Below are 6,968 nucleotides of genomic sequence, written 5' to 3'. Positions count from 1 at the left end.
AAGAATGGGAGATAAATTACACAGCTTGTATGAGCAAGCGTGGAGCAAGCGGGACATTTCCAATGACACTCCTGCTATTGTACTAAGTTAACTTCGCCGCATTGTGCATCAATTGCGTTCAACTTCCTTCAAGTTAGCAATCAAAAACACACTTTATTTATCCTGGAAGTATTCGAAAAATTTCACTAGGTGCAACGTACCCTGGGAATATACATCATGCGAAGCATGAGAGCAAAGGTTACTGTGGTGTAAGTTTTACTTTTTTTATTGAGCGAAACGTTGCGAATTGACGCTTAATATATCTAAAAATGCTTAAGCACCGAAATATGCTGAACAGTTTCATATTATTTGTATAACCAGTTGTTGGTGCTTGAGTCACGATGTCATCAGTTTCATGGCTACCAAACCGGAAGTGTTAAGCCGATGTATTGTTTGCGCCTGCAAGGATTGTCGCTCTGGTTAGTGCTACGTACAGCACCTTCGGTGGATGCCGAATAAGCACACAATTGATGTTTGGCCGACGTGACAACCGTTTTGTCACGGTAAATGCGTAATGGTTATAAAATTACACAACCAGCACAACGACTACAATTGACGTTTCACCATTATTACTCCTGCATAGGTTGTATATTTCAAAGCAGTTTCGAGACCTGGCATGGTTCCGTGGTATAGAAAACTTCTTTGCCACACATAATTCAGGCGTTGGATTCTTGCAGAGAGCTTGATATTTATACATTAAATTTCTCAGGTCAACGCTCCCGATGCCAGTTTTCTTCTTCTTAACGCTCTGGCGTTTAAATTACCAATGCTTGTTTCGATCCTTCTGGGTATACAGAGATTTTCAATCTCCTGTGGCGCATACGCGCATGCCACGGCCCGTGGTAGGGGTATGTTAGTCTTTTACAATGTACGCGACGAGAGTTTCATGTTATTGAAGTCATGACAAGACCGTGGTATTTGTCGAACCACTTAACTCTCCCACAGACAGACAGACAGACAGACAGACAGGCAGACAGACAAACAGACAGACAGACAGACAGACAGACAGACAGACAGACAGACAGACAGACAGACAGACAGACAGACAGACAGACAGACAGACGGACGGACGGACGGACGGACGGACGCATGGACGGACGGACGGATGGGCGGGTGGGTGGGCGGACGCATGGAAAGATGGACGGATGGTCAGACAGACAGACAGACAGACAGACAGACAGACAGACAGACAGACAGACAGATAGACAGATAGATAGATAGATAGATAGATAGATAGATAGATAGATAGATAGATAGATAGATAGATAGATAGATAGATAGATAGATAGATAGATAGATAGATAGATAGATAGATAGATAGATAGATAGATAGATAGATAGATAGATAGATAGATAGATAGATAGATAGATAGATAGATAGATAGATAGATAGATAGATAGATAGATAGATAGATAGATGGATGGATGGATGGATAGATGGATAGATAAATAGAAACGCGTGGCCAAAGTGTCTTTAGCTCCCTAAGAAATGCTTCAAAATGCTACTTCACTTCCACATCCAGAAAGTGGTGACGTAAAGCGCCACAGATGTCGAACCTTTCCATCAAACCGCTTTTCCTAGCGCAACCGTTATCGATATTTACGGGAAGCAAACGCCTCATGAAAACACGCCGAAATTGATGAGTGGCACTTGTTTGTACCCTTAGAAGTAACCATCGTTTGCACAACTTGAAGATAAGCTTCTAATTCTGAAAGTGTATAATATGGTGCCACCTCTACCTTGCAGGTACTTATTGCGCAAAATTTCAACCTTGAAAAGGCACACTACACCTCTGCGGTGTGCCGTGCAGGGCGGCAATGCTTCAACGCAGCTCCTCGTTAAAGCATAACGGCTCAAGCGGACGACTTCACCCAGCATAAAGGCATCTCAAACTCACGTCAGCTAGCGTGTCTCAGTCGCGAAATTTAGTCTCACAACAGTGGGGATAGGGCAGATAGTCAGAGTGAGGGGGGGGGGGGGAGATGAGAGAACTTCCATTACGTGCCACTTCACCATATGAAAGAGCGCCCTTTCTATATCCGATGTATAGATTCGGAATGCGATTCGTCATCGAGTTTGGAAAAATCAAATTGATAGAGATGACACGCGCGGATTCACATACACTCACACTATGGCCTTTCCAATAGCTAGCCTACCTTCACTTCTCAAAGGAGACCTACAATGGACTTCAACAAAAGCGAAAGTGCAGTCGCCCTGCGGCTTCAATTTTTATAGTTACTTCTGTCTCGAATTTTCGCTCAGAAAAATACTGCTTTTTCACTAATAATCAAAAAAGCGCCGAGACCAACACACAATTTTCAGTAAAATCAGCTTCAAACACGCACTTCATTGTCTTCTTTTGCGTGAAGAGGTCATGGTCCAACACTGACAACTACTTAGGGTCCCGAAGCACCGCCATTACCACCAAAGCCGTGATCAAGAGCCCATAGTGCCTGTCATCGGCTTGGTAGGTGGCTGTGGGAGCAGAGCCACCGGTGGTATGCATTGCCAGGTTGTCATCTTTCCAAATGGAGTCCTATCCTAACTCCATTTGGTGAGAGTAGGCCAGTGCAGAACCAACCTGCCTGCAGAGCCGTGACGGCTCAGTTGGCGGTGATCCCGACCGTTCATCCAAAGCTGGTGGGGACGGTTCAGAAATGCTACCTTCGTTTTTTTTTATCCGCTTTCTTTCCATTTCTTCGTTTATTTATTACATGGAAAATGCGCCAAGATTAAGAGTGAAGTACAGAAGAAACAGCACTGCGTCGCAGCTTCACACTTAGCGCATCTCATGTAGTGGGCTAATGCCGATTGGCTGTGAGTCATGTGAACCCAGCCACACAAGATCAGAGAAAGTGACATGTCCTGAATTTATATGAATTCCAAGGTGATCTCTGTCTACTCGTCACTTTGGCTGTACATTCTTCTCGTAGATGTCGATCTTTTTAGAAGAAACGAAGCCATTCTTAATAGATGCTGCCTTCTACAGTAGGCTGCAGTAACCTTTGTTAGGCAAACATTTTTTCTTCGCTCTACGCAACCGCTGGTCCTGGAACGTATTATACGCAGTAAATTTCCAGAACAATATACACGGTACACTTTCATACCTGGTAGTTATTTACATCTACGTCAAGGAGTCAGCTTGCGCAGCGAAATGGTGTTCAGAGCTATGCTTTCAAAGCGCAGTGCTTTCTTATGCGCTTCGTGAATTGTGATTTTCTATGTTTAAGGAAAAAATTACTGCTGTATCTTACTATTATTTTTCTGTACTGGCACCTGTCCGCGACTAAATCTTCTTCTTGCATTCGGTGTCGCAGCCTTCATTCGCGTTCACGGCTCAAATATAATGCATTGCGTCGTGGGATAACACGAAGCCTTATTTATAGAATACTTTCGGTACCAGGCCATTTACGTAGTCAATTTTAGCTAATTTTTTGACTTCGCGAAAAGATTTGAATTGGTGAGGCTCAAAGGTTCAGGTGCTTATGTGCAACTGCTGAACATTTGCTGCTCCTAGCCAAGCGAAGCCGAACGAAATCGAAAGTACGAAGACTAGTCAAATATGTGTACAACCAATCATTCTCATGCTCGCTGAAGTGTCATGTGTTCTAACCACGTAGCCACAACTGCGGTGGCTACATGATTCAAAGTATTATGTCAATTTCTTGAACATCAGTATAAATCAAGAATGAAGGATGATTTTTAAAATATTGGCAGCCTTAAAAATGAATCAGCCTGCATAGAGTAGGCTAAAAGGGAAATCATTGAGACAGGTATTTGCTCTACAGCAGATAAAGTTATACACTCGCAATGCAGCACTTCCTTGGAGGGTTTACCTATCTTAATAGTTAAATGTTTAGAGAAACGTACCACACTATGCATTCGAAATTTTGACGCATGCCATTCATTCAGCATTCGGAACATAGCCACTACGTGCTGCACAAGTCCCGAAAAAGTCTTGCGCGTTTTCAATTGTTGCTGCCGTGCAAAACACCCAGTGTGGGATGTTGTGTTCCGTTAAGAATAGTAGTGTCAGCACAAAAAAGCCCGGCAAACTATGAAGCGGCCACAAGCCTAGAAAATAAATAATAACGTTAATACTATCCGGCATTTTTCTATAGCTAACGCTATTACACTATAACGAAGCGCACCGCCATGCGGTGTTCCAGAAAATTTTCCCGCCCGGGATTCGTTAAAATGACCAGAATCCAAGTAACCCGCAACGAGTTGTTTCGAAATTGAACTATTTGGGTCGGCACCCGATAACCACTGTCGCTCCACTACCCTGGCAACTCGGGCATCAAATAATTAAGTGTTAATATTCAGGAACGTATTCGCTCGAACACGCGATGTCTTATACGGCGTAGTCATCCGATACAATACATAACGAAGTCTCCTATTACAGCTCTTGTATTAACAGGCGTTCGACACTGTTTGACCATCTAAGCTGCAGCACAGCAACAATGCAAAGAATCTTGCGGCATTTTGAGTGGTTTCCACTCGCCCAGAGTGCAAGCGATGCAACGTCATGGTGAAAGTCTAAGGGCGTCATTGTCATTAGCAGAAGCGCAACCGCATTTGCATGCTCACTCCTATCAGCCGCTGTTATAACACGCAGAAGAGGTTCAGGAAGAAGCTCGTGTACGTCAGGCCCCGCCGCGGTGGTCTAGTGGCTAAGGTACTCGGCTGCTGACCCGCAGGTCTCGGGTTCAAATCCCGGCTGCGGCGGCTGCATTTCCGATGGAGACGGAAATGTCGTAGGCCCGTGTGCTCAGATTTGGGTGCACGTTAAAGATCCCCTGGTGGTCAAAATTTCCGGAGTCCTCCACTACGGCGTCTCTCATAATCATATGGTGGTTTTGGGACGTTAAACCCCACAAATCAATCAATCGTGTACGTCAGGAACACGCGAAGCTACTCAAAGCGAGGTCACTGTTAACTGCACAGAGTGAGATCATGGACAACGGAGGGAAAAGAGATAGCGAGACGCGCAGGTGAATAAGCGTCCTGGATACGTTGTAGTGCTTGAACGCCCGAGAGTTTGGTCTCATTCAAGTTCACTGCGTCGACGGTGTCATGGTGTCCTGACCGCGGTCGTGGCTGATTCGTACATGCGTTAGCTGTTGCTGCAAACGTGGCTGTATGGCAGCAGCTTGGCTGAACTAACTATGAAGGAACAGGGAGGAGTGGAACGTCGAACCATCAAACTCAAGATAATACCGCAAGGAGTGCCTTATGGTAAATATATATATATATATTTTTTTATTCATATATATATATATATATATATATATATATATATATATATATATATATAAATATATATATATACATATATATGTATATATATATATATATATATATATATATATATATATATATATATATATATATATATATATATATATATATATATATATATATATATATATATATATATATATATATATATATATATTGTAAAGAAGAGGAAGTACTCCGGCGCAGAGGCAGCAGCATCGAGTGTGCAGAAGCGGCTCGGGCTCGGAAATTGCGGCTGGTGCATCGCCTTCCAAGCCTTCCAAGCCTCAACCTTTCTGCTTAATAAATCTCCTTTATAATTGGTGGAGGTGCTGGGTACCGTCCCTTACACCTTCCCGCTACCATCCTGGAACTCCGTTCTCGACGGCTACCTTCTGCTATGCCGGACGCCGATCAGCAGACGCTTCCATCTCTTCCGGCCACCTGTCCAGGCAGTGTTCTTCAGCGTGAGCCTCCAATCTTCAGTGGAACAGATGACAATGACGTTGAAGAGTGGCTCTCGACTTTCGAACGGGTGAGCGCTTTAAACAGATGAACGGACGCGGACAAGTTGACACGCGTTTCATTCTATCTCGCGGGTGTAGCCAGCCTTTGGCTTAGAAACCACCAGGCAGACGTCCGAACGTGGCCGCGATTTAAAACATCGATTGTAGCATTCTTCGATCGACCTGCCGTCCGAAAACTTCGTGCCGAGCAACGTTTACGCACACGCGCACAAGAAACGGGTGAAACCTTCACAAGTTACATAGAGGACGTCGTCGATACGCCGAAATGACGGAAGCTGAAAAATGTAAGCACATCCTCAAAGGGATTGACGACGACGCTTTTCAAATGCTCTTGGCGAAAAGCCCGACTACTGGTAACGACGTAATTAGCCTCTGCCAAAGCTACGATGAATTGCGGAAGCAGCGAGCTCTGACAAGACGTCCTCCAGCACACGATTTGGCATCGCTGTCTTGTGTGATCAGTGGTCATGACCACGCGTCACTAATAGCCGAAATAAAAGCATTTGTCCGCGAAGAAGTTGCACGACAGCTTTCCTTGGTGCCTTTCACACCAGAAGCTACCACAACTTTACCATCGTCTCTACGTGACGTTATTCAAGGAGAGGTCGCCGAGGCCTTACCAGCTGCTCGCGAGCCTAATCTTGTGGCTGCTCCTCTCACCTACGCCGCGGCTGCAGCCATGCCAACTCGCAAGGCGCCTGCGCCTCCGTTCCAGCCTCGCGCGAGCTATCCCACAGCTCCAGTTCACTGGACCAGCACTAACACCGCCAACCCGTGGCGCACCCTCGATAATCGCCCGATATGTTACGCTTGTCGATACCCCGGACACGTCGCAAGGTATTGCCGCCGCTGGACGCATATCACCAATGAAAACCACCGTGAGCCTTTCTTCCCGCTTCACTCCAACGCGCGATACGGTTCCTCCACTCCAATGCCAGCCCGCTACCAGGACGACCACCGCCCTCGGCCGGGACGTCTTCGCTCACCCTCTCCACGCCGCCGCTCGCCTTCTCCTATGCGTCGACGGCCCGCACCTAACGAGGAGGAAAACTAGACGACGCAGTTCTGGAGGCAAGAACATCGCAAGTTTCGGTTTGCCCAAGTCCTCATTTGTCACCTAC

This window comes from Rhipicephalus microplus, chromosome 7 (assembly GCF_043290135.1).
Source record: "Rhipicephalus microplus isolate Deutch F79 chromosome 7, USDA_Rmic, whole genome shotgun sequence".
Classification (NCBI taxonomy): Eukaryota; Metazoa; Arthropoda; class Arachnida; order Ixodida; family Ixodidae; genus Rhipicephalus; species Rhipicephalus microplus.
This window is presented reverse-complemented; position numbering follows the sequence as displayed.